We start from the raw sequence: 9,578 nt of genomic DNA, 5'->3' as shown, positions 1-9,578 counted from the left end.
ATAAAAAATAGTTCAATTAGACTTCTATTCAAAATATTTTCAAACTAGTACCTTCTTAAACCTCTTTTGTATGACACCCATATGGCGATAACTTATTTACTTACCAAATTCCTTTAATTAAAATTTAATTACATTTTTTTTAACATGTGGCAACCCTCCTATACGTATTTAAGTTATAAAGCCTTTTCAAAACAATTTCGGTTGATATCCATATTGTAACGATTGATTTCACTTTTTAAATAAGTACCAGGTTGACCGAGCTTTGCCCCGAGTGCATATACTTTTTAAAGTTTTTAAGATTTGGATAGCTTCAACAAAATATTTTGAAATTAAAAAAAAAAAATGGATTTCGGTATCTTGTAAGTAAATTTCTTACTCAAAAATTTAGGCGGCAACCCCATTCCGAATTACGCTGGAATTAATAGTACAAATCTTGAGCGTATATGTACTGCGTATACTTACAAAAAATTCCGAATTACGCTGGAACTAATAGTACAAATTTTGAGCGTATATGTTCTGCGTATACCTACAAAAAATTCTGATTGAAATTAACAAAATACAAATTTGCATTACATAGAAGCGTGGAAACCTTGACCGAAAATATTTTCAGAATAAAGCTCTCAACAATACCTTTCATTTGATATCCATATTGCGATATTTTAGATAAATTGTGAAGAATCGAAAATAAGTGGCAACCTTACACTATTATTCTAAGGGATAACATTTTGTATAGAGGGAGAGCATTGTTTAAGGCACTTCTCTAGGTACCCATGAATAGTAATATTTTACCATTTTTTCTAAAAACAAAAATTAAATAAACTTGCGATTCAAAATAGGTGGCAACCCTATTAAAAATATTTTTAAATTAGGAATCTTTGAAATACCTTCCATTTGATACCCATATTATGATGTTTTAATTAATTTGTAACTAATTTTGAATAGGTGGCAATTTTATACGAGTCTTCTCGGAGATAATGCCTATTCAGATAACCTTGAAATCCAAAACATTATCTGTGTACGAAAATTTCATCAAAATCGTTAGAGTCGTTTCCGAGAACCCGAGATTTGAGCCCAATTTCTTAACTGGTGGCAACTTTTTTCGAAAAAGCAAAACGTTCTTGAACATCCACATCCTAAGCCTTTTAATTTGGTGCGGTACTTTTGAAAATGGCGGCGCAGATCTGAGGGCATTGATTAGAAAACAACTTGAGTTTAATTTTTTAACAGGTGGAAACTCTTTGTGAAAAAATAAAACCAGTTTGCACATCTACAGGCCAAGCTTTTATTTGACACCCCATTTATGAAAATCGAACGAGTTGTGCAGATCTTTTATGTTGCACAAAAAATGCATTCGCGTATTATTTTGAACTTAATTTCTTAACAGGTGGCAACTTTTTTCGAAAAAGTAAAACCTTTTTGAACATCCACACCCTAAGCCTTTTAATTTGGTACCCCACTATTGGAAATCAAACGGACGGTGTGGATCTGAGGGCATTGATTAGTAAATAACTTGAGTTTAATTATTTAACAGGTGGCAACTCTTTTCGAAAAAATAAAACCTTATTGCACATCTGCAGGCCAAGCGCTTTAATTTGACACCCCAATTTTGAAAATCGAGCGAACGGTGCAGATGTTTTAGGCTGCACAAAAAATGCCTTCGCGTATTATATATAATCATGGGCGTAGCTAGGTTCAAATTTTCTTTCAAATTTTCCTTATATATATACAAAATAGCACCCTGAAATGCCAGCTTAATAGGGTCGATTCCCGGCCTCCCGCCCCCTAAATTTCATTCATACCTTATCTTACACTTACCTTACCTTACAAAAACTCACTTCACCGCACCTACAATCAACTCATCCCACACAAACTCACCACCCCTTATCTAAGCTCGCCACACCTCAACTCATCTCACCTCAATTTGGGAACTACATATTTCGGGATTTTTAGAGATTTTCGGCATTCTCGGGATTTTCAAGACTATTTCGTGATTCTCGGGACTACTTCGGGAATATCGAGATAATTTCGTGATTTTGGGGACTATTTCAGAAATTTCTTTATATTTATCGATCTTAATATCGATATATTTACAGACAAATTTATCGATTTTGCCATCCTTGTATTTATCGATACATGTAGCTTTCCGGTTGCCCTTCCCCGGTACAAAATGTTTCTCTCAACCTCGTAAAAATGGGCATGTTTTTGCCTTCTTGTCCGTGTCTAGCTCAGGTAAATCATAATATATAATTTTAAGCAACCATCTGATTTTCAGGGCAAGCATCTCCACCTGATAAAGCTTCAAAGGGCAGAGAATGTGCACTTTTTTGCTTTAAAAGAGTGTGATATTTTAAGAAATGAACACAAAATTTTCTCACCCTTTGCTCTTATTTTAAAACCGATAACGAAAAGAGAAAGGGGCAATCAAAAGGCGAGATTTTTTGGTAGAAACGAAATCATCACAAGACGAAGGACGGGAATGCTTTCTGTCAAAGGGGAATAGTGCTTGTGGTACTTTTGTCTAAAAAATTACTGTAAATGCCTTCTATTCAACAATTTTTATTGAGCTTGAAAAACTATTGTGGAAAAGCAACAACAATTTGAAAAAATGGTAGAAGTGATAGCTATTTCGAAAATCACCACATTTCCTTCAGCGGGATTCGAACCTTCTTTAGCGGTGTTTAACTCAGTGAGAGGGCAGGACCTAGACGAATGTATTTGCATAAAAATTTATTAAAGCAAAAATGTGTTGGGTAGGCGTCGGGGCCAATGATAACCATCAGTTGTAAGTCATGCAGAGTCCCTACGGCTTGTTGCGCTGTGGCTTTGCCGCTTAAACTCTGTAAGAGTTTTTGGGGGTGTACGTAAAGCGGGAGTGTTGAGCACCGGTTATGTATTCAAATTAGAAAGTTGGGTAGGCGCTGTGGCCAATGGTAGCTCTTGTACCACCTCTGTATGCCGAAAGTAATACAGAGCCCCGTGAGACAACTCCGGGAGAGTTGTGATGCATCAAGCGAGTTTGTTGAGCATGATTAGGGTTTCCGGCAATTAACTACCGCCCGAAACTCGAGCTCGGATCTTTCGATCGGCACTGCTGTGCTCTGCTCACTGGGCCACTGCGACCGTTTCAGCGACGCGAGCTTAATGATATATAAGTGTTTTCTCTCATAACAGCTTTGGACCACGAGTAGTGAGTGGGAGAGCTTTTTTTCTAGGGCTTTTGTGCTAGCATAACAAAAGTCTTTCGAACTACCTTGCCATCTGTCTTTCATTTGTCTTACGAAATACTCTTTACTATCTTAGCTGGAACTACCCAGTAATGCTACTGCATAGTCATTTAAAAATACAGCCATCTAGCGGTGAGTACGATATCTTTGTATCGGATTATTTGAAGCTGGCCATCTGCAAAACATGTGGTATACTACTTCCTCTATGGAAAAGAACTCAAAATCAGTTACGAATTGGTCAGTTGGCTGCGGGCTTCCTAATTATATTGGAAACACAAAGCTTGTCTTGTTCACTAGGAGATATGAATTGCCTAATGCTTAACGTCCTTTGATCAGTGGGGCTATTCTTCGCCCTCTGGCGTGGTCAAATATTTAAGCGTGATCCTAGAAGGATAGAAGCTATCCTGATAGCGATATGCTGTTGTAAATGCTCCATAGGTAAGAGTTGGGGCCTTTTTCAAAAGGTTATCCACTTGCTATCTGAAGCTGTAACCAAGGGAATTGTCACTGACTAGTGGAATTCACTGGACAAATCTAGTTGAATTATGAGGTTAGAGCAGTGGTTCATAAACTTGATGATGGAACCCTTACTAAATACCTTTCATTTTATGGAACCCCACATTAAATTACTAATAATCAAAAGCAGTGCAACTTAAATATGAATACAAAGTTTTACTAGAAATAGTAATAGAATGAAATTGTTTCACTTTTACTAATTATGGCTTTATAGTTCGATATTATGTCTGAAAGCTGTATGCACATTTCTATATTTGTTTTTTTATCAAAGTGTAAGCTGAAAACCTTGTTTCACAACGATACGTTGTGACAGAAGGAAGCAAAGATAACATAGCCTTTTTAGCATTTGCCTGGTATACACTCCTAACACTAATCCAAAACTCGTTCAAAGACACAATCAAATGTGTGTTTCAGTGTCGAAATACTCTGAAGATCTATGAAAGGTTTGTTAATTGGATTTTGTACCCAATCGAAAAACAATCTGACAAGGATTTCAGGAGATTTACCAAGTGCCGATTCCATTGCGTTTCTTGTAGAAAGTTGTATAAAGGTGGGAAATGTTCCATGCTTTTCTTTTCCACACAGGTAATCCTGGAATTCAATTTTCTTTTAAAGGATGAAAATATATCCCTCGCCAAAAATACGTTCATTGATTTTCCATGTTTAAAAATATTACTAGCCGGATATAATATTAGTAGGTAATATTTTGGCACTTACAGTTCTGGGTGCCCTACGACCCATTTAAAACTGAGGCCCTTTTAGGAATGCAAAGAAGAATGCCTACAAATTTACTGCACTGTGCACAGGGCACTGGCCCATCGGGGTGCATGACGAAAGGACTGCCCTTCAATTGGTTGCCTCGCAGTTGCGATGACCCGGGCTTGAAAGAGCCAGTCGAGCACTTCCTGTGCGAGTATTCAGCACTCACAAGGATGAGTCTGAAGACAATCGGCAAACCATTCCTGCAGAATATTTCAGAGTGCAGCTGCCTCTCTCATCAAAGCCGCCAAATAGCTGTAGGTTGCACGAGTTGTGGAATCAAAATGGCAAACTTGCTAATCGCTTGTCGCCCGGGTGACAATTCACTTAAACCAACCAACCAACCTTCATCACCTGGTTTTCCATAGGAGAAGATGCCTTCCTATTCTTCTGTTACTTGCATCTCCAGCTGCATTGTATACTTTCAGAGCTGGAATCCAGCTGGTCAATCCAGCGTAGCCGCACTACGTCTAAATCGTTGTAATTCTCTTCCATCGGCTGCGGTATTCGCCGTCACTAATGCGCAAAGGTCCGTAAATCTTTCGCAGAATCTTTCTTTCGAAAACTCCAACTCCTCTTCAGATGCTTTAGTTGTTCATGCTTCTGCGCCAAACACCGCCATACACGGCCATTATGAGTGACTTGTAGAGTGTGATTTTTGTACGACCAAGTAAGACTTTACTTCTCATTTACCTACTCAGTCCAAAGTAAAGCTTTTTGTCAAGAGTGATTCTCCGTTGGATCTTAAGGCTGACACTATTACTGGTGCTAATGCTGGCGCCTATATAAACGAAGTTGAATACCTTTGGAAATAATATCTGTCAACCGTGCCGTGGGTGCCAAGACGTGTAAGCTCTGAGTGTTTGTCTGATGACGGGTGATACTTCGATTTGTCCTCATTCACCAATCAAATATATTTGCGGAACCATGGACCAAATATAGTAGAACTGTGTTTTTAGATTAGAGAAAATCCTATAGAATTAAACCGGATAACATTTTTTGGTGCATAAGGACGATTGGGTATTGAAAATGTCCTTTTAAAATTGTATCCTTGAATTTTCTTAAAATTATTTATTTATTATCATTATTTTTGGGAAAACTATATGTTAAGGACTAATACACACTAGATAACTTCATCAAATCTCGTCGTTCTAACTTTGTTAGCATAAAAATTGAATTGATAGGACATTTTCAACACCTATTCGTCCTGGTGAACAAAAACATGTTTTTTAATTCTACAATAATATCTTAATATCTTGCTATGTAATGAAGCTAAGGAGGAAATACATACATACAATATATGCACCATTCATAAAAATTGTATTTGTTATATAAACAAACATATGCACATTAGGGTGATCAAAAATAAGTAAAGACTGAATTTTAATGCCCTCACCTCATAGGATTGTTCTATATCAAAAATATATACCCCTTTTTTATTTTGAAATCAAAACATATTTAAAGGTCGCTCAAAGCGCTCAAAATTTTCTATGTATTTTATGTCGGGAAAAAACAACTTTTCGTAGAAATGATAAAGAGTTCTTCAAAATAAATATTTTTCGATCGGAAAATTCTGGTTCTCTTCAGGAGACTTTCAATTACAGTACCCACTATTTTATTTGAAAATTTTTTGATACTAAAGATTTTTTATTTAGGGTGGTTTTGGCAGACCTAAAAAACACAGTTACTATAAAAAAAAAATTGTTAAATAAATAACTTGGTATTTTCCTATCGAAAAATGTTAATTTTCAAGAATTCTTTACCATTTCTACGAAAAGTGTTTTGGACCACCCTAATGTACATATATACATACATGCATATGAGCATAATTATGCATAAATATGAGGTGTCACATAACATTATTATGCCATTGCACTCTGTACTCACAAATATTTGGTTGAAATTGAAAAGTCCATTTACCTTTTAAGCGTACATACAAACAAATTGCAGTGTAAGCAATATTTAGCAATAAATAGGTATAATGTTTAGAATAAAGTCAAAGTTTGATATAGGAAATAAATTTTTCCACTTCTTCTCTCGTATGGCTTGTAAACCTTTTATGCAATTTTGGGCCGTAGCTTTAGTGAAAATAAGGTCCAAGGAAATTTCGATCTTCATTTTATACTTTTATATGTATGAATGTATTACGTACAGATTTCAATAAAAACTAGAATAAAACAAAAAGATTTATTTGTCCTGAATTCGAAAAAGTATTTGTGAAGAGCGAAAAAACTGCATTCAAAGTAATTTTTGTATGAGCATATTTAAATAAAAACTTTTTTAAAGAAAAAAAAAAAACTCCTGGCAGACAAAATGAAAACAATTAACAATTACTTAACATTAATTATTAGCGAGGTGTCCCTTAAATTCCTTTAATCCTTTAAAAAAATAAATGTATATCTATGTACATACATATGTGTATGTATAAAATAAAAAAATAATTGAAATCTTCCTCTCGAATAAAAATTTGGGAACTGAAGTTCCAGTAACTTTCTGACAGAGAACGAAACGGAAACAAATTTTCTCTGATTTTTTTGCGAAGAATGGAAGCCAGCACAAAATTTTACACATGGCGTTCGTTGGTTTGAAATGTTTGAATATTGAAATTAACCGAAAAATAACCGAAAAATAACTATGCAAATTAAGTCAACGAAAGACTTAAGACACGAACGTTTCGTGCACAAAAAATTAAAAATTGTTCTATAAATGGACAGTTCACCCTAATGATAAAGGATCTGGAAATTGAAATGATCCAAATTTCTTCGTACTTATTAGTTCTCATTGGTAATGTTCCCGAAAGTTTCTTTCTCATTCTGTTCTTGAGAACGTGTTCTATAGTTTTGTTCTTTACGGAAACGTTCGCGAATCGTTTGTTCTAATTTTTTTTCTGGTTCAAATAGCTCTCTATACTTTTGTTCCCGTTTGGATCTTTTGTGGGAAGGTTCTTATCATTACATTTGGTTCTCATGAAGAACTAAACCAAAACTGGAACGCATTATCGATCCCTGCTCTAGAATGAGTTGTCCACGATCAACTGCATTTGCCCCACTGTGCACACAGTGTGGACAATTAACTCTTTTTTGCTACAAATTCAAATATCTCGAGAACGAGAACTTGAAAAGATAGTAAAATAAATGTAATAGAAGTTTAAAGGTTTTGAGAAGAACTGCTCGGGACAAAACCATTTGCTTGACGACCTTTAAAATAATCTTCAAAAAAAGAAAACAATCATGTTTATTCTTTTCGGCTTTAATGTCAACGAAACTTTTTTCCTGAATTTCCCATCTCATAAGGTTTAAAATACCGTCACATTTATTTCACTATCTGTTCTCGTTTTTTATTCACAAAATATCAACATACAAACGTACATATTTCCGTATGAAGCTTTTGTTTGATCACATTACATATTCACGCAAGTATGTATGGTGATCATTAAAAGCGTTAGCCATGCAAAATTACACATTTGTACGATGAAATACTTTCATGCATACAATCAATGTAGGTATCATAATGTATGTAGTAGATAATTTCCATTAAGGTAATTACGTGCACCACTTACCACAATAAACACAAAAAAACTGAGCCTCGAACTCCATAAAACGCACGTGTGCTTGGTCGAATAAAAAATATGACCGTTTAAAATCGGAAAGCGTAATCATAAGTAAAACAATTTAAATCAGAATTCAATCGTTTTTTTATTATTTTTTTTTAATTTCGTTCAAAATTATTATTGAGATCTATTTTGCGCTAAACAGAAAATTTTGTTTGAGATTTTTATTGTTCCACAACTTGTCCGATGAGGAATGTCACGAAACTGCAGAGAAAAAGACATCGCCTATGGGGCCATGCTACGATCGGGCGAAACGCGCGCTATGTGGGATCGATAAAGGGAGTTGAAGAGGGAAGCGAGATGAATTTACCGCAATTAGAAAAGAGAGGCTGAAATACGTGAGTGCGAAGAGCTTGAAATGCTGGCCGACAGGAAAAATGCCCGAAAATTTTACCAGAGAGTTAAGCGCCTTACGGAAGGCGTCAAGACCAGGGCGTACCCCTGTAAGAGCAACAATGGCGACCTAGTTACCGATGTTTAGAACGTACTTAAATTGTGGGGGCAACACTTTTCCGCCCTACTGAATCATGAAAAAACATTAGAAGGTAAAATCATTCTTTCAATTCGTCGGCCACGATTTTTTTTTTAAATTTTAAAATCATATAAAATTTGAAATAAAAATAAAATTGTTAACAATTAATTGTTGTTCGAGATTAAAAATGAGAATGTGTGTGTGAGCTTGAGTTCGAATTTTAAAATTATCCCTGCAAACCATTTTTTCAGAGTATTCTGAATCGTAAAGAAATTTTAACGAATTCGGAAAGATCACATCCGATTTTTTTCCGAATTTTCTAAAATGAAATAAATTACGCACACTTCCATTCTTTTACGAAATTTCGGAAGAAAATCGGTGAAGAAATGAAAATAATGCTGCTTTCTTGTAGACTTTTTTCAGAATTTTCTTTATTTTTCGTACAGAAATTTCTTTACGAGTTCGTGTCAACCACTTCATATAATTTTCTTTGAAGATTCGGAAAAAAATCGTTACAGAAATCAGATACTCCTAAAGATTTCGTTAAGATTTCGGGAACTTTGGTTTGCAGTAGGGCTCGTAAAATTATCCGACTATTCGACTAATCGGTTAACCGATTATTCGATTCGTAACCGTTCGCATGCTTATTAGTCGGTTAATGGTATTCGAATAGTCGCCCGCCTTCGATTATTCGAATAGTTGCTTTGCTTCGACTACTCGAGCATTGTAGCAAATCGAATTTCAGCAACCGAACTTTCATTGAAATTTCTTTGACAAATGAAAAAAAATTTATTTAAATATATACATACATGCACACATATGTATGTATATTCAGATACAAAAAATGAGCGGACGCAAAAGGAGCTTGGTTTGGGATTTTTTCGCAAAAAACAGAGGACGAAAAGGAAGTAACATGTTCCATATGTGGTGCAGTTTTGTGCCACACCTCCTCTACATCCTCACTGAACAACCATTTAACAAAAATCCATAACAAAAA

The sequence above is a fragment of the Rhagoletis pomonella genome, unplaced genomic scaffold (genome assembly GCF_013731165.1).
Source record: "Rhagoletis pomonella isolate Grant_MI unplaced genomic scaffold, Rhpom_1.0 Rhpom_scaffold_00010, whole genome shotgun sequence".
In the NCBI taxonomy this organism is placed as follows: domain Eukaryota; kingdom Metazoa; phylum Arthropoda; class Insecta; order Diptera; family Tephritidae; genus Rhagoletis; species Rhagoletis pomonella.
Note: the sequence above shows the minus strand (reverse complement) of the source record.